Consider the following 24,265-nt stretch of genomic DNA (forward strand, 5'->3'; position numbering starts at 1 on the left):
TCAGGAAATATCAGGTTCAGTTTTCCTCCTGGAATTCAGATGTGGCCCAGTGGGTAGCTCTCTTGCTGACACTCCGGTGCAGTGGTGCACCCTGGGAGGTGGAAGTCTGTTGAATGAGGGGTTAAACCAAGGTTGACTGCACTCTCAGGCCCCAGATCAAAGGTACCATTGCACTATCTCGAAGAGCAGGTAGTTATCCTCAGTTATCCCCCTCGTATCTGACCAATATTTACTCCTCAATCAACTTCACTGTCACAATGTTGCTTGTGAGAACTTATTTTACACAAACGTGTCTGGCAAGTTTTCTACTTTGCAACAGCAACGGCACTTCAAAAGAACGCCATTGGCTTTAAAACGCTTTCGGGCATCACGAGGTCATGAAAGGTGGTTTATAAATGTAAGTTATTTTGTTTGTTCTTTCTGACTGATGAGTGGAGTCCGTGGTTGACTGCATATTCAGGAGGCTAAAAGGCTTCCATTACTTTGAGGCTCACACCTCATTTAAACTGGGAGACAAACTACCGAGCGTCGAACAGGAGTCCTGACGCAGCTAGCCATATTAAAGCCTGAAAATTGGACTTGAGCTGCCACAAGCAAGGTAAAGTCCGAGGTGTGGTGGAGCCTGGAGGGGCAGACCAGCAGTTGCACAGGTAAGTTTTTTACGAGACTTAAAAGATATTTCAAGATTTCCTCAGAGGGGTTTTTCTCTTCCATTACTTCTGGAACTGCAATGGCTACGTCCAATTCATACCTAAAATGACAATGGGGTCATGTGGTCACTGTGGGGCTAAAACATTTATATTAAATGTGGTCCAGCACCAACAACAAGAATTTGCACTTATATACCACCCAGAACATTGTAAGACACTGTAAAGCATTTCACAGAAGCATTGTCAATTAAATTTGTCACTGAGTCACAATGAGGAGCGATCAGGGCAGAAACAGCTTAAAGGAGGAAAGAGGGGATGAGAAATGGAGAGGTTTAGGGAAGGAATTCTATGGCCTAGCATCTAGACAGTTGAAGGAACAAATGTTAATGGTGGAATGATTAGAATTGAGGATGCCAGGAGAGGTCAAGTGATGTGAGCATGAGAGGCTCCAATTCTGCTCATTTCTTAATCTGTCTTTTCATCCTGTTGCCCATTTCATATTTATCTTTTCTTGGGGTGCATGGCTAGTGCTATGTCTTGAAAAGTGTTAAGTCGATGTTCTTGCAAGAAAGAGCGGAGACAAAATGCTAAAACTTTGTTTGTCCGTGGCGGCTGGAGTGGGCTGAGGTGTGGCTCTTCTTTCAGTGGCACAGCTGCTATTCAGAGGGCTCCCGCCTGGCTCTGCTGTGTGCATCGAATGGAAATAATAATCGTTATTGTCACAAGTAGGCTTACATTAACACTGCAATGAAGTTACTGTGAAAAGACCCTAGTCGCCACATTCTGGCGCCTGTTCAGGTACACGGAGGGAGAATTCAGAATGTCCAAATTACCTAACAGCACGTCTTTCAGGACTTGAGGGAGGAAACCAGAACACGCAGACGAAACCCACGCAGATACAGGGAGAACGTGCAGACTCCGCACAGACAGTAACCCAAGCTGGGAATCGAACCTGGGACCCTGGAGCTCTGAAGCAACAGTGCTAACCACTGTACTACCGTGCTGCCCATGGCTACCAACGGAGATGTTGTCCTGGCTGACAGTCTCGGCTCTGAGTTACAGGTCATCAAGGCTCACATCTAAGAATTGCAGAGTACTTTTATGGAGGTGTACAAAGAGTTCTTTGAGAGAGCACTTTCCCTGAAGGAGACCCATCGCCATTCTGTCAAGTCCCTGCTGCATGGCAAAGTGGGAGGAAGACTGAGAGAGGAACACCACCCTCTTGACGACCGCTCCCCTTCTCCCCGGATCGTGGCCTCACTTGTTAGCAGGCACCGGAATGATTATCCTTTCTCAAGTTACGGGCTTCATGGGTATGCGGTCATTCCCCTTTAGGGAAGAGGCAGGCCTGGTATCTCTGGTGTTTTCTCTCTTCTTCTTCTAGGGGAGATCCTGGGCCAGGGTATTACTTGGACTTATTGTTGCTACACCTCACTTATTTTTTGATGATATGATTGACATTGATTCTGTCCCAGGTCTGGATGGGGGGGGGGCGGGGTTCGATTGCATTTTGGATGCACTTGTAACTTCACCTTAGAGCTGGGAATTTGGTCAATTTTCTTTGTTTTTTTCACAGTGCTGGGTGTGATGCATCTGTTCTTGGCTTTTGCATGGGCACAGTTGCGTCTGATATCTGAGAGAGATGGCTGGGTTAGGCTGCTGATGCCAATGGTGCTGCCGGAGCCGAGGAGGTTGTGTTCAGGTTGTGCACCCAATCTGGCTGCGAATAGCGCATCATGGGAGAGTGCGCACCATCCTGCCATGTTATGTTTTTAAGATTTTATCCTGTTCTTTCCTTGGTCTCTGGTGGCATTGTGGGAATATTTGTTTTGCCCAGTGATTGTACCGAGCCAGGTGTGATGTCGTTCTCCTGTTCCATTTTGTCCCATGTTTGTTCTGCTATCCTTATGTATGGTATTATTTCAATACTTTATTGCGTCTGTTAATGAAGTGTAAAATTCCAATAAATATACTTGAAAAAGAAGAATTGGGCATGCCCAAGAGGACAGAATCACAGGAAGACAGAGCTCCGAGGTGGATTCAGCAGCATCAATTTGGGTAACAGGGTTTCAAATTACCGACCCCTTTACAGCAGCACCACCTACTTGCATCACCAGTAGTTTGTACTTAAAATCAACACCATATACACATTGTAACCTCCAAAATATCTCTCAGATGTTATGCTTATAATAAGATCACTGTGGTAGTAGAGGTATTACGGTACCTGGTAATGCTGGAACACGATTGGTAGAAATTGTATGCTTCCTATTGGTCAAGCTGTATGGTATCTACACCCTGCTAGGCGGGGTATAAGGGCCCGTGCCGCCCCAGCAGCCTTCATTCTGTACCTCAGCTGCTAGAGAAACATCTAGCTCATTAAAGCCTTCAGTTGGACTACAACCTCACTTTAGTGGTCATTGATCATGCATCAATTTAATAAGCTAGATTTAAAAGGATGGAGCTCCAAATCAAGCCGGAGTGTCTGTAACTCAGCCCCACGTGGCTCTTCAAGAACTCAGCGGCAGTCTTCAAGCACTGGCTGGCGTGTTTTAAAGGATATCTCGGGATGGCCGAAAACACACCCATGGGAGAACAGAAAATGCAAGTCCTGCACTCAAGGGTGAGCCCAGAGATTTACACCCTCATCGAGGAAGCTGAAGACTTTGATGCAGCAATAGAGCTACTAAAAGGACATTATATTCGCCCGGTAAACCAGGTCTATGCCTGACCTCTGCTAGCAACGAGGTGAGGAATCGCTGGAAGAATTCTACCGTGCACTCCTGGTGTTGGGGAGAAACTGCAGCTGGCTGCAAGTTTCGGCGAGCGAACACACAGAACTCTTGGTCCGGGACGCTTTCGTGGCAGGTATACTGTCCTCCTAAATCCGCCAGCAATTGCTGGAAAAAGACACTCTAGGTCTCAAGGAGGCACAGGCCCTCGCAGGCTCCCTGGATGGGGCCTCCAGAAACACCCGCGCTTACGTTCCCGAACGCGCGGCAGCCCCCTGGGCAGCGTGGAACCCCTCCGCAGCCAACCCCGAGACATCCCCCATCTCCCCACAAGCTTGTGCTGCAAGGCAGCCTGGCAACCCGGGGGCCCCGCTGCTACTTTTGCGGGCAGGCCAAGCACCCCCGCCAGTGCTGCCCGGCGCGCGCATCCACCTGCAAGGGATGCGGTAAAAAGGGCCCATTTCGTGGTGGCATGCCAGGCCCGTGCGGTTGCCGCGGTCTCCGGTGGCGAATGCGGACCACCACCACAAACCTCTCCACGGTCCCCGTGCGGCCACCGGGCGCCGCCATCTTCCTACTCCAGGGCCAAGTGCAGCCCCCCGGGCGCCACGATCTTGTCCCGCGGACGCCACGTTAGATGGATGGGTGCCGCCATTTTGTGCACCCCCAGCCAGGTGCGACCAATGGGAGCCGCCATCTTGGATGGACCTCCAGGATCCTAGCTCAGCTGACCACACTGCCCGAAGAGAACAATCAACTGCTGAGATTAGCCTCGGTGACTCTGGATCAGTTCCGGCCTCGAACACTCTCAACTGCTACGACTGTATTTATCAATGGGCACGTGACGTCCTGCCTAATCGACTCTGGGAGCACGGAGAGCTTCATACACCCCGACACGGTAAGGCGCTGTTCTCTCCTCGTCCACCCCGTTAATCAAAGAATCTCCCTGGCCTCCGGTTCCCACTCAGTAGATATAAAGGGGTTTTGTGTAGCAAACCTCACAGTCCAGGGAAGGAAGTTTAAAAATTACCGGCTCTACGTCCTTCCCCACCTCTGCGCGGCCACATTCCTAGGTTTAGATTTCCAGTGTAATCTCCAAAGTCTAACTTTCAAATTCGGCGGCCCTATACACACCCCTCACTGCCTGCGGCCTCTTGAACCTTAAGGTCGACCTGCCTTCCCTGTTTGCGAACGTCACCCCGGATTGCAAACCCGTCGCCACCTGGAGCAGACGCTACAGTGCCCAGGACCGGATCTTTATTAGGTCAGAGGTCCAAAGGCTACTGAGGGAAGGAGTCATTGAAGCTAGCAACAGTCCCTGGAGAGCTCAAGTAGTGGTGGTAAAGACCAGGGAGAAGCATAGGATGGTCATCGACTACATCCAGACCATCAACAGGTTTACGCAGCTGGACGCAGACCCTCTCCCTCGCATATCCGACCTGGTAAACAGGATCGCGCATTATAAGGTCTTCTCCACGGTGGATCTTAAGTCCGCCTACCACCAGCTCCCCATCCGCACTAGTGACCGCAAATACACTGCCTTCGAGGCAGATGGGCAGCTCTATCATTTCTTAAGGTTTCCCTTCGGTGTCACCAACGGGGTCTCGGTCTTCCAGCGCGGTTTGGACCGAATGGTTGACCGGTACGGTTTACGCGCAACATTCCCGGATCTCGATAATGTCACCATCTGCGGCCACTACCAGCAGGACCACGACACCAACCTCTGAAAATTACTCTAGACCGCAAAGATCCTTAACCTTACATATAACAAGGATAAATGCGTGTTTAGCACCGACCGCCTAGCCATCCTCGGCTACGTAGTGCGAAATGGAGTTCTAGGCCCCGACCCTGAGCGCATGCGCCCCTTACGGAGTTCCCCCTTCCTCACTGCTCCAAGGCCCTGAAGCGCTGCCTAGGGTTTTTTAGTTACTACGCCCAACTATGCGGACAAGGCCGTCCCCTTATCCAATCCAGTTTTTCCTCTGTTGATAGAGGCCCACCAGGCCTTCAGCCGCATCAAAACGGACATTGCAAAGGCCACGATGCACGCCAGCGACGAGTCCCTCCCCTTTCAGGTCGAGAGTGATGCGTCTGATGTAGCTCTGGTGGCCACCCTCAACCAAGCGGGCAGGCCTGTGGCCTTCTTCTCACGTACCCTCCATGCGTCCAAAGTATGCCACTCCTCAGTCGAAAAGGAGGCCCAGGCCATAGTGGAAGCTGTGTGACATTGGAGGCATTACCTGGCCGGCAGGAGATTCACTCTCCTCACTGACCAACGGTCGGTTGCTTTCATGTTTGATAATGCACAGCGGGGCAAGATAAAAAATGATAAGATCTTGCGGTGGAGGATCGAACTCTCACCTACAACTATGAGATCTCGTATCGTCCCGGGAAGCTAAACGAGCCTCCTGATGTCCTGTCCCGCGGCACATGTGCCAACGCACAAGTGGACCGCCTCCAAGCCCTCCACGAGGACCTCTGCCACCCGGGGGTCACTCGCTTTTTCCACTTTATCAAGATCCGCAACCTGCCCTACTCCATCGAGGAGGTCAGGACAGCCACCAGGGACTGCAAAATCTGTGCGGAGTGCAAACTGCACTTCTACCGGCCAGAGAAAGCGCACCTGATAAAGGCTTCCCGTCCCTTTGAACGCCTCAGCATGGACTTCAAAGGCCTCCTCCCCTCCACGGACTGCAACACTTACTTCCTGAACGTGATTTACGAGTACTCCCGGTTCCCATTCGCCATGCCCTGCCCCGACATGACTGCAACCACTGTCATGAAGGCCCTCTATAGCATCTTTGCACTGTTCAGGTTCCCCGCCTACATACATAGTGATAGGGGGTCCTCCTTTATGAGCGACGAACTGCGTCAATTCCTGCTCAGCAAGGGCATCGCCTCGAGCAGGACAACCAGTTACAACCCCCGGGGTAACGGACAGGTAGAGAGGGAGAACGGAACGGTCAGGAAGACTGTCCTACTGGCCCTACGGTCCAGGAATCTCCCAGTCTCCCGTTGGCAGGAAGACCTCGCGGATGCCCTCCACTCCATCCGGTCACTGCTTTGTACCACAACCAACCTGACACCTCACAAACATCTCCTTGTTTTCCCCAGGAAGTCCTCCTCTGGACCTCACTCCCGACCTGGCTGGCAGCTCCCGCACCCATCCTGCTCCGAAAACAGGTGCGGGCGTACAAGTCGGACCCGTTGGTCGAGAGGGTCCATCTTCTCCACGCTAACCCCCAGTACGCCTACGTGGCGTACCCTGACGTTCAACAGGATACGGTCTCCCTACGAGACCTGGCGCCCGCCGGAGCCCCACGCACATACCAGCCACCAGTCCCACCCTCCCCTCCACCAGGGCACCTTACAGGAGGATCGGTCCTTCCGCCGGCCCCGTCTAGGCCCCCCCACCCACCTACGCACCCCGCAGGCGCTCCCTTCCTAGGTCAACTGTTTTCCTCAGCAGCACCGTCTAGGGGTGTCGAAGCTGCCACAGAGATCGAAGCCACGCTCCCGGAGTCACAGACGCCTGAGCCTCCACCGGAGACACCACCAAAGCTCCGACGATTACAGGACGACCAGGGCCCTCGATTGACTGATTGCTTCATTTTAAATTGTAAATTTAAATTATAAATTGTAAATAGTTACCAGAATTGTAAATAGTTACAAAATGTTGTACGGAGATATTACGGTACCTCCATAACTAATTCTACCACGTTGCCATGTTTGTAGTATCAGGCCACCACCCCCGCCGGACTCTCTTTTAACAGGGGGTGAATGTGGTAGTAGAGGTATTACGGTACCTGGTAATGCTGGAACACCATTGGTAGAAATTGTATGCTTCCTATTGGTCAACCTGTATGGTAGCTCCGCCCTGTTAGGTGGGGTATAAGAGCCTGTACCTGAGCTGCTGGGGGAAACATCTAGCATATTAAAGCCTTCAGTTGGACTACAACCTCGCTTCAGTGGTCATTGATCGTGCATCAATCACTTGCTTCACAAATAGATGCTTAGTTTTAAATTGGGAAGTACTAAAATGGCTATACATAAGAACATAAGAACACAAGAAGTAGGAGCAGGAGTAGACCACCTGGACCCTCGAGCCTGCTCCACCATTCAATGAGATCATGGCTGATCTTTTGTGGACTCCGCTCCACTTTCCGGCCCGAACACCATAACCCTTAATCCCTTTATTCTTCAAAAAACTATCTATCATTATCTTAAAAACATTTTATGAAGGAACCTCAACTGCTTCACTGGGCAAGGAATTCCATAGGTTCACAACCCTTTGGGTGAAGAAGTTCCTCCTAAACTCAGTCCTAAATCTACTTCCCCTTATTTTGAGGCTCTGCCCCCTAGTTCTGCTTTCACCCGCGAGTGGAAACAACCTGCCCGCATCTATCCTAACTATTCCCTTCATAATTTTATATGTTTCTATAAGATCCCCCCCTCATCCTTCTAAATTCCAATGAGTACAGTCCCAGTCTACTCAACCTCTCCTTGTAATCCAACCCCTTCAGCTCTGGGATTAACCTAGTGAATCTCCTCTGCACACCCTCCAGTGCCAGTACGTCCTTTCTCAAGTAAGGAGACCAAAACTGAACACAATACTCCAGGTGTGGCCTCACTAACACCTTATACAATTGCAGCATATCCTCTCTAGTCTTAAACTCCATCCCTCTGGCAATGAAGGACAAAATTCCATTTGCCTTCTTAATCACCTGTTGCACCTGTAAACCAACATTTTGCGACTCATGCACTAGCACACCCAGGTCTCTCTGCACAGCAGCATGGTTTAATATTTTATCATTTAAATAATAATCCCTTTTGCTGTTATTCCTACCAAAATGGATAACCTCACAGAAGACTGAAGTAAAGAGGACAGAGACCAAGGTGTTGTTCAGGAGAACTCGAGGGAGACACAGACAAAGTATTGTGAGTGAAAGAGGCAGCTGCAGTAACCAGAAGTGGGAGAGCAGACCTCGGAGGCAAATCAAAAGTTTGATGCCATGTAAATAGAGTCTGGGAATCGATAGTTCACCCAGTCTGTGGCAATCACCCAGTCTGTGGCAATGGGCCCAATCAGTGGATATCTTGTCAGGAGCATTGGCTACATCTTGCTGAGAGGTACTCAGCTGCCATTACTGACTCCCACAAGAATATGACAACAAAATAAGTAGGAGCCAGAGTAAACCATCCGGCCAGCTCCATCATTCAATATTAACACGGCTGATTTGATTGTGCCCTTAACTCCACGTTCTTGTCAGCCCCCAAAACCCTTGACTCCCAGGTAGATTTTAAAAGTCTGTCTAACTTAATCTTGAATATATTCAATGACGCAGCTTGCACTATTCTCTGGAAAGAGCATTCCAAAGATTAATGATCCTCTCAAGAGAAGAAATTCCTCCTCATTTCCATCTTTGCATTACTTAGTTTCCCACTATCAACATCTTGGGGCCACACCATTGGCCAGAAACTGAACTGGCCTCGCCATATAAATACTGTGGCTATAAGAGCAGACCAGAGGCTAGGAATTCTGCAGTGAGTAACTCCTCTCTCAACTCCCCGAAGTCTGTCCATCACCTACAAGGCACAAGTCAGGAGTGTAATGGAAATACTCCCCACTTGCCTGGATGAGTGCAGATCAACAACATCAAGAAGTTTGACAGCATCCAGGACAAAGTAGCCTGCACGATTGGCACCCCATCCACAAACATTCACCCCTCCACCACTGATGCATACTGACACACTCTCTGTTTACGGTCTAAAAGATGGACTGCAAAAACTCACCAAGGCTCCTTATGCAGCACCTTCTAAACCCAGCACCGCTACCATCTCGAAGGACAAAGGCAACAGATACATGTGAACACCAAGTACCCCATCAAAGCACGCACCTTCCTGAATGGAGCTATATCGCCGTTCCTTTACTTACACTGGGTCAACATCCTGGAATTCCTTTCCTAACCATACGGTGGGTGTACCTACACCACATGATTCAAGAAGGCAGCCCATTACCACCTTATCAAGGGAATTTAGGGATGGACAACAAATGCTGGCGTAGCCAGCGCTGCCCACATACAGCGAATGCATATAAAAAGGCGTCAATTTGTCTATCAAGTTGTATCGTGCTTTCAATCATGTGGCAGAGTGGTGGGAGAAAAGGAGAGGAAGTAAGCTCTCCACTCAGGATCCCAGTACCTCCGGGCACATCCTGCCCCATGTGCTCAAAGATCTGTGGGTGGAAAATCGCCTTCTTCAGTCACGTGAAGACCCATGGGGTAACGTGCGACCCTGAGATGACCTCCTCGAGGGACAGCCGATGACAAGTCAGCTTTTATTTTCCAATTACCCTGCTTTAGACATAGAAAGAATTTACATTGCAGAAGGAGGCCATTCGGCCCATCGAGTCTGCAGCGGCCCTTGGAACGAGCACCTTACCTAAGCCCACGACTCCACCTTATCCCTGTAACCCAGTAACCCCACCTAACCTTTTTGGACACTGAGCAATTTATCATGGCCAATCCACCTACCCTGCACATCTGTGGACTGTGGGAGGAAACCGGAGCACCTGGAGGAAACCCACACAGACATGGGAAGAACGTGCAGACTCCACACAGACAGTGACCCAAGCTGGAATTGAACCTGGGACCCTGGAGCTGTGAAGCAACTATGCTAACCACTGTGCTACCATGCCACGCCGCAGTTTGAAGATATTATTTAGTTTGAAAATATTTTATTAATCCTATCTATAACCTTTCTGTTCCAATTGTTAAAATATTACCTTTATCTCTTTTTATACACTAGTCTTTAATCATAGCTCCTCATTTATTATTTTTAGGCAATTAGTATTTTAATCTGACCCCCCCCCCTTTTTATTGGTTGAAGTCTTTTTCACCCCTTTGGTAAAGACCTTCATTTCAACCTAATTCCGAGTCAATCCTTCCTGGCTGTAGATTCTCTTCCTGTTCCAGTACTAGAGCCAGTTTCCCATGAAATGGAACCATTTCTTTCCACAGTAATGATTCAGTCATGCATTCACTTTCCTGATCTGTTTATCCCAATGCCAATTTGCACATGGTTTGGATTGTAACCCGGAGATTATTAGCTTTTGCTCATCAGCAGGACCTCCTCCCTGTTTTTTCCCATTTGGTTGGATCACAACCATTGGTTCTTCTCTTTCCATTTCCAAGTTCTTTTCCAGTAACTTTGTGATACCCTTGCATTGGTTAGGAAACCCACTCTCTTGGACTCTCAATCGTGACTGCATGATTGCTGAATTCTCTCAAAGTACAATATTTCTATTCTGCTGCTCTATCCCCTCTAACCCACCTTCAAACGCCCCAACCCCTTTCTGAACTGTCTCAGGAGCCGAAGTGACTTAGATTAGAATTGTGCCCATTTCGCTGCTGCCAGTGGTGTTATTTGATCCTGTTAAGTTTAATATGGAGGCTTGACAGCAATGAGCTCAGTCATCCAACTTGTCTATTAACATTCCTTAGCTTTAGTGGATGAGCCAATTATGCCTAGTTACTTAGTTGTGATGTCTGCTTGTGACACTATTTGGTATTCGCAAGTTAACCCTGAGCTTCCCATTCTGTGAATTCCAAAATTTGCCTTCAGCAGTCACTGAGGGGCCGAGCAGATGTACTGCATCCGGGTCAAGGGCCAGAGGTTTCAGAGATCACCAGGCTGCCCAGCTCCAATATGTGTTGTTGCAGCAGCGTTTTCACAGGCCGTTTTGACCACAGACCCCACTCCCACCTCCCACCAATCCATGCCCCTCCCCCACCCCCCCCCCCCCCCCCCCAACCTCAGAAAAGGTCTGCGCACCGAGTCGTTCAGTTAACCCATGGGCCTCATGATTTCACCTTTCAACAGAGCTGAGGACTAAAGAGGGTATCTGTGTTGACACCATCTGCCACGCTGAGTAGGGAGAGGCCTGTGTGGGGTCCTGGCCAATGTGAGAGGTTGTAAGGGAGTGGAACCCAATGAGAAGGTGAGCACAGCAACCACTGACAATCTTCAGAATGCTCTAGGGGTTGAATAGCCAATGGATCAGGGCATGGACAGGACTCCTTCATGGGCACTCATTCTCTTTCATCTTTTTCGGTTATTTCACAGACACAAACATGGAGTCGGTGGAGTTGGCAATCCTTATGACCGTGAGGTGGGAGAGATGCCTCCAGCACCAACACTCAGCGTCACAGAGGCAGGAGCAGAACCCTGAGGTAGGAGGGGTGGCAGGGCCTGTTCAGCTGCTGGAAGCGGGATCACAGAGTGGTAGCTCAGAGGTGACATCATCAGGCCAGAGTTTACTGATGGTGGCTGATGTTCTTGGAGCTGAGTGTGAACCAGTGAGGGGGAAAGTCCGCATGTCCAGGGACACTCACTCATCTTTGTCAGCTCCTGCACAAAGAGGCACCACATGGTCTCGAAGGCCACCCACTGCTTGTCACCCTGAAGGTCATAGCCGCCCTAAATCTTTAGCTCCTTTCAGGGAAGCCACAGTGCTAGCCACTTGTGCTACCATGCTACCCATCGGCTTGCGATCGATCACTGGGGAGTATCCATGACAACTACATCTTTAGCCACTGTCAGATACCGGGGATATTTGAGGGAGCTCACTGGATACAGAGTTGACTTCTCGTCGACAAGGGGTACCCCCTCAGGCCATGTCTGATGACACCTGTGCATAGGTCAGAGAGTGCAGCAAAGACCCGTTACAATGAGGCTCAAGCTTCAACTTGCACTTCGGTGGAACAGACAACCGGCATCCTTCAGATGCGTTTGGGTGCCTGGACACGTGAGTTTGAGCTCAGCTCCACCACCCCCCACCGCAAGGGTGTTTTGTACATTGTTATGGTGTGCCACACCTCCCACAACCAACTAATTAGATTGCCAAGTAATCCTTTCTCATTGCACAATACCCGGTCCAAGATGGTACATTCACTTGTTGGTTCCTGAACGTATTGGTCCAGAAAACCATCCCGTACACACTCCAGACATTCCTCCTCTACTGGACTGTGACTAATTTGACTCACCCAATCCATATACAGATTAAAGTCACCCAGAATCACAGATATTCCTTTCCCACATGTGTCTGTGATTTTCTGTCTAATGCTATTCCCAACATTACCACTCCAGTTTGGTGCTCTGTATACCACCCCTACACATGTTTCTTGCCCCTTGATGTTTCATAACTCGACCCAGACAGATTCCACATCATCTGTGCCAATAAACGGTGTACCTGCATATCGTTGGTGTCCCAGGATGATCGGAGGGACATGCCTGTTGAATAAGCAGAGACATAAGGGTGACAGAAAGAATGGAGTGAGTGGGATGGCAGTGTTGCTCTCTTTGATTGGCTCTGAATATGGTGGTCAATATGGTCGCCTTCCTTAATTCTAATTACGTTTGCTCCAGAGTCGCCAGGTATCTCTCAATACCGCCGCAAGGTTCAAACCCGAATACTGATCAAAGACTCGGTACACCAGTTAGTTAGTTCAAAGTCAATGCTTATTTATTTACACACACAGTTAAACCTATTCATGCATGAAAACTCTACAGAGTAAACTATCTCTACTGCTAAAGCCTATACTTAGCTTCGGGCGCCCACTCAGTCAGAGGAACATTGGACATTGTTCGGTTCTGAGGCTGCTGGGGTCAAAGTGGTGAAGGGGAACAGGTAAGGTCGTCCGTCCAGTAGCGAGCGTTGACCTTGGACGTATTTGCTTCTGGTGCAGCTGGTGGACGGGTCTCTCCGCTGTGAGAGCCAAGTCCAAGAGAGCGAATGTCTCTTGGGGGCTCCTTCTTATACCTGAAGGGGCTTCGCACTCTTTTGGGTGGGCCTTGAACTTGGCCCCAATCAATTGGGCCGTTTCTTGATCTTTCATATTGATTTCACCCAATAAAGGGGTGGGTGCCCTGATGGCTGGGCGTGTCCTAGGTGGCCGTTGGCCTGCTTTATTCTGGTCTCCTCTGACGCCGGGGTGTCTGCCTTCGTATCGGTTACTCAAATGTTACTCTTTTGTTCCCGGAGATGGGCCATTAGTATGCTAATGGGCCTACAGTTTTGGTCTTCCCTGGGAGCTGCGGCTCCAATATACAGACAAGCTCTGAACCTGCTTGTTTTCTCAGCATTGTCCATTTTCCTTGGAATCTTTGCAAAGTGTCCGTTTTGTAATCTGGAAGTGGCCATCCCAGATAGCTACAGCAGGCAGAGATGAGACTGGGGGTGTGGACACAGGAGCCCAATATGGATAGGGGGAGAGGATGGGTGGGGTTAATATGACCCGAATGGAACGGTCTGCTCACAGACACATGACTGGGGGAAGGGAGGATTACTGTTGCACAAAAGATGTACAAAAGATATGTAAAAGAGTTATACCAGGACTCATGATTGGGCAGGGGGGTGGAGGGAGGTGAGTTCTGAAAAGTGGTGGGATGAGTGTCAATTAAATAGTTGTGGTTACAGATTAAAGATCATCCTGGTGTTCTGAGGAGTACATTGTCAGTGTGAGAAATTAAAGCTGACCCAGGGCTTTGCAGGCTGTGCTCCAGGGCTACTCCTGGTACACACATCATGAATCCAGTCCAGGAAGGCCCCTCGGTTCACTCAGGGTCATGCACATCATGGTGTGCAAGGTGTGGTCAGTGCCTCATATGAGTGGCCCGAGCGGTGACTGGGCTGCAGGTGGAATAGTCATGGTTAGGGGAGGCTTCCGGAGCCTGTAAATGAAGAAAATGTTTTGGGTAGAGGGTACCCAAAGCTGTGGTGGATTGGGGGATTGGTGATGGGGCCTCTGTAGTGACCATGCAGGCAGACAACCTAAAGATGAGGAGGGGTGAGTTCCACATGGGGCATGGGGATATCTGCAGTGATGGCTTCGATCGGCAGGACAGGAATGTCCACAGCAATCACACTGGACTTCAGGATTAATGCGGGGGTTGGAGAGTGACCGGAAGGAGGTGTACCTGCATATTGTGGTGTTCCAGGATGATCAGAGGGACGTGAAGAGTGACAGGAGAGGGTCGAAATTGGTCTGAAAGTAGAAATGCAGCAACACCATACTTAGATCCCAAATCAGTGACTAGGTTTAAAACTGAAACTAGCATTGTCGAGGGGTGCACCGGAAAACTGAGCGGGTCAGAAACATCCCACAAAGGCAAATTGTGTGAACAAGGGTATACCAAAGACGCCTCTTCTACTTGGAGATAGTACCACACACGTCTATGTTTATCAGGAGATCAATGCTGCGGAGAATCTGGTGTCCCATCAACTGGAAGACCATTCCCTGACAGCACCGTTGTACTCTATTCTTTTGAAATCGGCTCTTTACAGCGATCCATTAGGCACCTAATGCGCACCTCTTAGTCCTCAACGCAAAAATGTATAAAATAGGTGACAGATGCCCGATACATTCAGGTTCACCATTATATAAAGTTCCCAATGGATGAAGCTAGCCAGTTTGCTAGTTTTCTGGGATTGGCAACGATCTTCGGCTTCCCACAGTGTAGGGTGCTACCAATTAATAATAATAATTGCTTATTGTCACAAGTAGGCTTCAATGAAGTTACTGTGAAAAGCCCCTAGTCGCCACATTCCGGCACCTGTTCGGGGAGGCTGGTATGGGAATTGAACCCGCGACTGGCATTGTTCTGCATTACAAGCCAACTGTTTAGCCCAGTGTGCTAACATTTGGCACTACACACACAATCAGGTGTGATTTACCGGCCGCATCCCGCCGGAATCGGAGTGGGACATGGCTGGAAAATCTTGTGGGAGGCTTCTTCCAGGATTCCCGACGGCTGTTACACCCCACGAAATGTCGTAGCAGCAGCCCCTGATCTTTATTGACAGGAAACGATTCCATTACACATCCATATTCATCTGGTCTGTGATCTCCAGGTGCAGATCATAGAATCGGAGATTATACAATACAGAAGAGGCCCTTCGGCCCACCAAGCTGCACCAACAAAAAACTACTCTAAAGCCGCACTAATTCAAGGGCAGCACGGTGGTGCAGTGGTTAGCACTGCTGCCTCATGGCGCTGAAGAGCCTGGTTCGATCCCGGCCCCGGGTCACTGTCCAGGTGGAGTTTGCACATTCTCCTCATGTCTGCGAGGGTCTCACTCCCACAACCCAAAGACGTGCAGGGTAGCTGGATTGGCTAAGCTAAATTGCACATTAGTTGGGGGGAAAAAATGAATTGGCTACTCAAAATCTATTGAAAAAAATATCTGCACTGATTCCACTTCTCAGCACTTGGCCCATAGCCAATATGTTATCACATTTCAAGTGCTCAGCCAAGTACTTTTAAAATAGTGTGAGGTTACCTGCTTCTACCACCCTCCCAGAGAGTATTCCACACTCCCACTACCCTCTGGGTGGAAAAATGTTTCCTCAAATCCCATTTAAATCTCCTGCCTTTCACCTTAAAATTATGCCCCTCGTTATTGACTCTTCAACTAAGGGGAACAACTGCTTCCTATCCAGCTTGTCCATATTCCTCAGAAACTTATAACCTTTATCAGACCCCCCTCCCCAGCCTTCTCTGCTCCACAGAAGAGAACCGAAGCTTGTCCAGTTTCTCTTCATAGCTAAAATGTTCTGTGATGAATGGTTACTGCCTTATCATCATGTAAGGTGATGTCCCCTTTAAGACCGGGCTTGGAACCCTGGGGGCTCCGCCTCTGGCTCCGCCCATCTGGGAGCCATACATAAAGGGCTGCCTCATGGTCTGTGTAACAGTCAGCTCTCGTCTCTAGCTGTAGTATAGTTATTAGTCTAATAAAGCCTTCTTTACAGTTTAATCTCTAAGCGTCATTACTGAGGGTACCTCCATTTATTAGACAAAGCTAGATTCAGGATGGACGCAGGCCTAAAACCAGAGCAGCTCGATCTGGAAGCACAAACGCCGGAGGCAAAGGAAATTTTTAAATACTGGCTGCGGTGCTTCGAGGCCTACCTGGACTCCGCAGAGATTCCCATCCTAGGGCCACACAAACTGCGTCTACTCCACGCCCGGGTGAGTCACAGAATCTCTGCCACGCTCGAAAAGGCGACGTCTTATGAGGAAGCGATTGAGATGCTCCACAAGCGGTTTGTCAAACCCGTCAATGAGGTGCACGCCCGGCATCTGCTCTCTACCTGCCGGCAGCGCTCAGGGGAATCGCTCGACGAGTTTGTTGAAAAACTCAACGCGCTTGCCAGGGACTGTGACCATCAGGATGTGACAGGGGAAGTCCATATGAACCTGCATATCAGAGATGCTTTCGTGTCCGGCATCCGCTCGACCTACATCTGGCAGCGGCTGCTCGAAAACGGGGCAAAAGACCTCCAGGAGACGCTAACGCTCGCCTCCTCGCTGGAGGTGGCCCAACATAACTTGGGTACGTACCCCATGGACTCTGCCAGCCCCCCCCCCCAGACTTCCTCAGACTCAACCGTATTACAGGCCTGCGCCACGCGGCGACCCGCTCACCATGGGGGCACACCATGCTACTTCTGCAGGCAGGGCCAGCACCCACGCCCACTCTGCCCAGCCCGCTCCGCGATCTGCAGCGACTGCGGGAAGAAAGGGCACTTTGTGAGGGTCTGCCTGGCCAGACCTAGGGGCCAGAAAAACAAAGAACAGCCGGCCCGAAAATCAGGCTCTCCGGCCCGTAGGCCTCGCAATGCTGCTGCGCACCGACCCGACACGCCCTCTTCTGACGCGTCATCAGCCTCGTGCGAATCATGGGAGCGGCCATCTTGTCGGCGGCCATCTTCTCGACCCGACATTCGCAGCCAGCGGCGGCGGCCATTTTTTACGAGTCCGATTCGGCTGACGCCTCCGACTGGGTGCGATCACCCTCGATCAAACTCGGCCAAAACACCTGCAGAACTCCATGATGCAGGTCCAGGTCAACGGGCACGACACTGCATGCCTCTTCGACTCCGGGAGCACGGAGAGCTTTATCCTCCCTGAAACGGTAAGGCGCTGCTCCCTATGCACCCATCCCGCATCCCAAACCATAGCCCTTGCATCTGGGTCCCACTCGGTACAAATCACGGGGTACTGTATTGCGGATCTCTCGATCCAGGGTGCCAAATACACCCGTTTCAAATTTTATATCCTCCCTCACCTCTGTGCCACCCTGCTGCTCGGACTGGATTTCCAGTGCAGCCACCGAAGCCTGACACTGAAGTTCGGTGGACCTTTGCCCCCCCTCACGGTGTGCTGCCTTGCGACACTGAAAGTCGCACCCCCCTCGCTATTCGCTAACCTCACTCCTGACTGTAAGCCCGTCGCCACCAGGAGCCGGCACTACAGTGCCCAAGATATGGCTTTTATCAAGTCAGAGGTCCAGCGTTTACTGGGAGAGGGGGTCATCGAGGCTAGCAACAGCCCTTGGAGAGCGCAAGTGGTGGTAGTCCGGTCCGGGGAGAAGAAACGGATGGTCGTGGATTATAGCCAGACCATAAACCGATTCACGCAGCTTGATGCGTACCCCCTTCCTCGCATCGCGGAAATGGTAAATCGGATCGCCCAATACCGAGTCTTTTCCACGGTCGACCTCAAATCTGCTCCCCATCCGACCAAAAGACCGCCCCTATACTGCCTTCGAAGCAGCCGGCCGGCTCTTCCACTTCCTCAGGGTCCCCTTTGGTGTCACAAATGGGGTCTCCGTCTTTCAAAGGGCGATGGACCAAATGGTGGACCAGTACAGTTTGCGGGCTACATACCCGTACTTGGACAATGTCACCATCTGCGGCCATGATCAGCAGGACCATGACGCTAACCTCAAAGTTCCTCCAGACCGCCCGAGCCCTTAACCTGACCTATAACGAGGGCAAATGCGTTTTCCACACCACCCGGCAGGCCATCCTCGGCTATGTCGTGGAATACTGGGTCCTAGGTCCCGACCCCGACCGCATGCGCCCCCTTAAGGAACTCCCTCTCCCCCGCAGCCTCAAGGCCCTCAAACGGTGCTTGGGGCTTTTCTCCTATTACGCCCAGTGGGTCCCCAAGTATGCGGACAAAGCCCGCCCACTCCTAAAGACCACCACTTTTCCCCTCTCGGCTGAGGCTCAATTGGCCTTCAACCACATCAAGGCTGACATCATCAAGGCCGCCATGCACGCGGTGGACGAAACCATCCCTTTCCAGGTAGAGAGCGATGCATCAGACATCGCCCTGGCTGCTACCCTCAATCAAGGAGGCAGACCAGTAGCGTTCTTCTCCCGAACCCTCACCGCCTCCGAGGTTCGACACTCTGCAGTCGAAAAGGAGGCACAAGCCATTGTGGAGGCTGTGCGGTGCTGGAGACACTACCTCGCCAGTAGGAGGTTTACCCTCGTCACCGACCGACGGTTGGTCGCCTATATGTTCGATAACACGCAACGGGGCAAAATAAAAAACGATAAAATTGAGGTGGAGGATCGAACTCTCCACCTACTCATACGATATCAAGTATCGTCCAGGGGAGCTCAACGAGCCCCCAGATGCCCTGTCCCGCGGCACATGCGCCAACGCGTAGGAGGACCGCCTCCAAGCCATCCACAATGACCTCTGCCACCCGGGGGTTACCCGGCTCGTCCATTTCATCAAGTCCCGCAACCTACCTTACTCAACCAAGGAGGTCAAGGCCATGGTCAGGACCTGCCAAGTCTGGGCGGAGTGCAAACCGCACTTCTATCGGCCAGACAAGGTTCGGCTCGTGAAGGCCTCGGGCCCCTTTGAGCGACTGAGCGTGGACTTCAAGGGGCCTCTCCCATCCACCAACAGTTATGCCTATTTCCTCACCGTGATCGATGAGTTCTCCCGTTTCCCATTCGCCATTCCCTGCACCGACATGACCTCAGCCACGGTGATTAAGGCACTGCACAGCATCTTCACCCTGTTCGGTTTCCCTGCTTATATCCACAGCGACCGGGGTACATCGTTCATGAGCGATGAACTGCGTCAGTATCTGCTCAGCAAAGGCATCGCCTCGAGCAGAACGACCAGTTATAACCCACGGGGAAACGGGCAGATGGAGAGGGAGAACGCGACCGTGTGGAAGGCTGTCCTTCTGGCCCTGCGGTCGAGAAATCTCCCAACCACCCGCTGGCAGGAGGTCCTACCCGATGCCCTACACTCCATTAGGTCACTCCTCTGCACGGCCACGAATGAAACCCCTCACGACCGATTGTTTCTCTTCCCCAGGAAGTCTACCTCCGGGGTCTCGCTTCCACCTTGGCTGATGGCTCCGGGACCTGTTCTTCTCCGGAGGCACGCGAGGAGCCATAAAACGGATCCCCTAGTTGAAAAGGTCCAACTGCTCCACGCCAACCCCAGTTACGCCTACGTGGAGTACTCCGACGGCAGGCACGATACGGTTTCCCTCCGGGATCTGGCACCCGCTGGATCCTCCACCACAGACGCCCCTTCCCGCGCCGTGCCCCTGCAGGACCCGTCACCCCCTACAACACACCCCCTTCCGGCCCTACCACCCATTGGTGAGCTCCTACCGTGCGCCCCCCTTTACACACCCCGCCGGCGCCGGCTCCGCTACCCCCGGCCCTGCCTAGTTCCTCTGCCCCGACCCGGACCGAAGCTCCGACCGCTGTGCTCCCGGATGTGCCCTCAACCGGGACGTCCGTGCCCGCCGCACCACCGCCTGAATTGAGGAGGTCGAGGAGGACGATCCGGCCACCGAGATGGATGGACCTATGATGGCACTTCACCCCCGCCGGACTCCTTTTTAAACAGGGGGTGAATGTGATGAATGGTTACTGCCTTATCATCATGTAAGGTGATGTCCCCTTTAAGACCGGGCTTGAAACCCTGGGGACTCCGCCTCTGGCTCCGCCCATCTGGGAGCCATACATAAAGGGCTGCCTCATGGTCTGTGTAACAGTCAGCTCTCGTCTCTAGCTGTAGTATAGTTATTAGACTAATAAAGCCTTCTTTACAGTTTAATCTCTAAGCGTCATTATTGAGGGTACCTCATGTTCCATGCCAGGCAACATCCTGGTGAATCTCTCCTCTCCAGTGCAATCATATCCTTCCTTGAGTGAGGTGACCAGAACTAATAATAATAATAATCTTTTCTTGTAACACGTAGGTTTACATTAACACTGCCATGAAGGTACTGTGAGAATACCCTAGTCGCCACATTCCAGCGCCTGTTCGGGTAATGAGCCGGTACGGGAATTGAACCCGCACTGCTGGCCTTGTTCTGCTTTACAAACCAGCTACCTAGCCCACTGAACAGAGTATTCAAACTATGGCCTAACCAAAGTCCTGTACAGCTCCAACATATCCTCCCTGCTCTTTGAATCTATGCCACGGCTGAAAAAGTGTCTAAAATGTCTTCTTACCTACCCTATTAACCTGGCTGCCACCTTCAGGAATCTGTGGACAAGCATCCCAAGATCCTTCTGTTCCTGAGTTTCCTAGTGTCCTGCCATCCTTTGAGTGCTCCCTTGTCGTGTTACTCTCTCCAAAGTGCATCACCTCACGCTTTTCAGGGTTAAATTCCATCTGCCACTGACTTGCCCATCTGGCCAATCCAACTATGTCCTCCTGTAACCCAAGACCTTCACCTTCACTGTCAACCATTCGGCCAATCTTGGTGTCATCTGCAAACTTAGTTATCATCTCCCCCAAATTTTGCTCTGTATTGTTTGTAGATATCACAATCAATAAGGGACCAGCACTGACCCAGGGCTGCACAGTGGTTAGCACTGCTGCCTCACAGCACCAGCGGCCCGGGTTCAATTCCGGCCTTGCGTGACTGGATGGAATTTGCACATTCTCCCCGTGTCTGCGTGTGTTGCCTCCGGGTGCTCCGGTTTCCTCCCACAGTCCAAAGATGTGCAGGTTAGGTGGATTGGCCATGATAAATTGCCCCTTAATACCCAATGGTTAGGTGGGGTTACAGGGTGATGTGGGGAGTGGGCCGAGGTAGGGTGCTCTTTCGGAGGGTCAATGCAGGTTTGAAGGGCTGACTAGCCTCCTTGTGCACTGTAGGATTCGATGATTATGTGATCCCTGTGGTATGCTATCAGCCTCCAGTTCCACAAACAGCCTTTATGGGGTGCTTGAGGTATAGGGCGGGGCATTGGGCCTAGGTAGGGTGCTCTATCTTTGCAGGGGCCAGTGCAGACTCGATGGGCCGAATGGCCTCCTTCTGCACTGTAGGGATTCTATAACCACCGTCTGTCTCCTGTCACTATCCCATGTGCGTTTATCTTCTTTCACAGTCACCCATGTGGGATCTTGTCAAAAGCTTTGCTGAAATCGATATAAACTATATCAACTGCACTATCCTCATCTGCACACCTGGTCACCGCCTCAAAAAATTCAATCAAATTTGTTTGGCATGACCTCCCTCTGACAAAGCCACGCTGACTATCCTGATCAAACCTTGCCTCACCAAGCAGAGAATAATTCTGTCCTTCAGAATTTGCTCCAATAGTTTCCCTACCACTGATGTGTGACTCACTGGTCTGTAATTCCCAGGGTTATCTCTACCATCCTTCTTGAAAAGTGGAACCACATTAGCTGTCCTCCAGTCCTCTGGTACCTCTCCTGTGGCCAGAGAGGAATTAAAATTTGGGGTCACAGCCCCTGTAATTTCCTCCCTCATCTCCCACAGCAGCCTGGGATACAGCTCATGGGCTTTGTACATTTTTAAGTTCGTCAAAAGCTCCAGTACTTCCTCACTCCCTTTGTCAAACTGCTCAAGAACCTCACAGTCCGTCTCGCCAAATTCGGTACCTACCACCTCCTTCTGCAAATTGAAGACCGATGTGAAATGTTCGTTTAACACACCACAATGCCTTCTGGCTCCACACACCGATTGCTCCCTTGGTCCCTTATGGACGTGCACATTTTTGCCAGGTACCCTGGGAATTCTCAGGACTCCTACTTCCTGAGTCACTCACAGGTGCCACAGATACTCAAAGAATCAGAGCAGCTATTGTTGACTGCTGGGTGATAAAGAATATCCACTGAAGAGATAGCTCATTACTCCATGCATCATCCTCCGAGTTCCTTCGAGGAGAAGTACAACATGACGCACTCTGTGACGTGGTCCATCATGAAATAAACAATAGGAATCCTGAAAATGTTCTTCCAACATTTGGACCATTTCGGTGGGACTTTGCAGTACTCTCACAGAGGGGGTCTCTACACCATTATGATCCATTTCACCATACACAACCTGGCACCTCAAAGGAAAGATCACTTGTCACACGGAGACATAGAGGAGGCAGGAATTTCCTCAAATGAGGAAGACTTGGAAGGGCAATACCTTGAGGTGGATCTTGATGTTCAGCTTCCACATGGGGATACCATTCCTGTCGCATTGGCGCAGAAAGCCTTCCTCATGACACACTGATAGCTACAAGGTTCCAGCAGGAGTGAGGTGCAGATTCTGAATGGTTTCTGCAAATTGTAAGGTGGCAAATGTCTCCCCACTATTTAAGAAGGAAGGGAGAGTGAAAACAGGGAACTGTTAGCCTTGCATCAGTGTGGTAAACACCACTAGTAACACATTGCATGTATTACGGTACTGCCACTGTATTACAGGTACCACAGTAAATCCCAGCTTGCTGGCTCCGCCCAGCAGGCGGCGTATAAAAGTGTCTGCTCTCCTGCGCTGCTCCCATTCTGGTTCCAGCTGCAGGAGGCACAACATCTTGTGCAATAAACCCTTGATTGTTTCACCATTCTCGTCTCGTGGTAATTGACGGCACATCAATCAGTAATAGGGAAAATGCTAGAATCTATTATAAAGGATATGATAAATGGATACTTGAATAGTAATGATCTGATTCAACATATTCAAACTGGATTTATGAATAGAAAATCGCATTTGACAAACCTGGTGGAGTTTTTTGAGGGTGTTACAAACAGAATTAATAAAGGGAAGTCAAAGGAAGTAGTATACTTGGATTTTCAGAAGACATTTGATGAAGTCCCCCACAGGAGTTTGGTTAACAAAATTAAAGCACATGGGATAGGAGGCAATATATTGTCATGGATTGAGGATTGGTTAGCAGGCAGAAAACAGTCGGAATAAAAGGGTTATTCTCACATTGACAGGTTGTGAATAGTGGTTAGTACTCGGGGCCCCAGCTGTTCAAAATATATATCAATGATTTGGATGTGGAGACCAAATGTAATATTTCCAAGTTTGCGGATGATACAAAGCGAGGTGGGAATGTGTGTTGCAAGGAAAATGCAAAGCGGTTTCAAGAGAATTTGGACAGACTTAGTGAGTGGGCAAGAACACAGCAGATGGAATATAATATGGAAAAATGTGAGATAATCCACTTTGGTGGAGGGTGCAGAGTACTTCCTAAATGGTAAGAAATGAGAAAGCGCAGAAGTACAAAGAGAACCTGGGTGTCCTAGTCAATAAGCACTAAAGGCTAACCAGCAGGTACAGCAGGCAATTAGAAAGGCGAATGGTATTTTAGTCTTTATTGCGAGAAGATTTGAATACAAAGGAAACAAAGTCTTGCTTCAATTGTATAGAAACTTGGTTCAACTGCACTGGGACATTGTGTGCAGTTTTGGTCCCCTTACAAATTTACAAATGTGAGGTAATGCATTTTGGTAGGTCTAACATAGAGGGGAAATATACCGGAATGGTAAAACTCTGAGGAATATAGAAAGTCCGAGAGATCTGGGCGTGCAGGTCCCTGGATCTTTGAAGGTGGCAACACAAGTGGACAAGGTAGTCCAGAAAGCATATGGAATGCTTGCTTCAATGGACGGGGCATCGAGTATAAAAACTGGCAAGTCATTCTACAGTTGTATAGAACCGGGGTAAGGCCGCACTTGGATTATTGAGCACAATTCTGGTCGCCACACTACCAGAAGGATGTGGAGGCTTTGGAGAGG

At 50.3% G+C, this 24,265-nt stretch overlaps 1 long non-coding RNA gene across 1 annotated transcript in view; it reads left to right on the plus strand.

Moving 5' to 3' along the window:
* The first annotated feature begins 449 nt into the window (after positions 1-449).
* LOC140386052 (uncharacterized) overlaps positions 450-24,265 on the plus strand; it is a 40,363-nt gene continuing 16,547 nt past the window's right edge. Inside the window, exons 1-2 of the long non-coding RNA XR_011933563.1 lie at positions 450-650; positions 11,504-11,610. This is a non-coding gene — a long non-coding RNA (uncharacterized lncRNA). The remainder of the gene's footprint in view (positions 651-11,503; positions 11,611-24,265) is intronic.

Source organism: Scyliorhinus torazame, chromosome 11, assembly GCF_047496885.1.
Source record: "Scyliorhinus torazame isolate Kashiwa2021f chromosome 11, sScyTor2.1, whole genome shotgun sequence".
In the NCBI taxonomy this organism is placed as follows: Eukaryota; Metazoa; Chordata; class Chondrichthyes; order Carcharhiniformes; family Scyliorhinidae; genus Scyliorhinus; species Scyliorhinus torazame.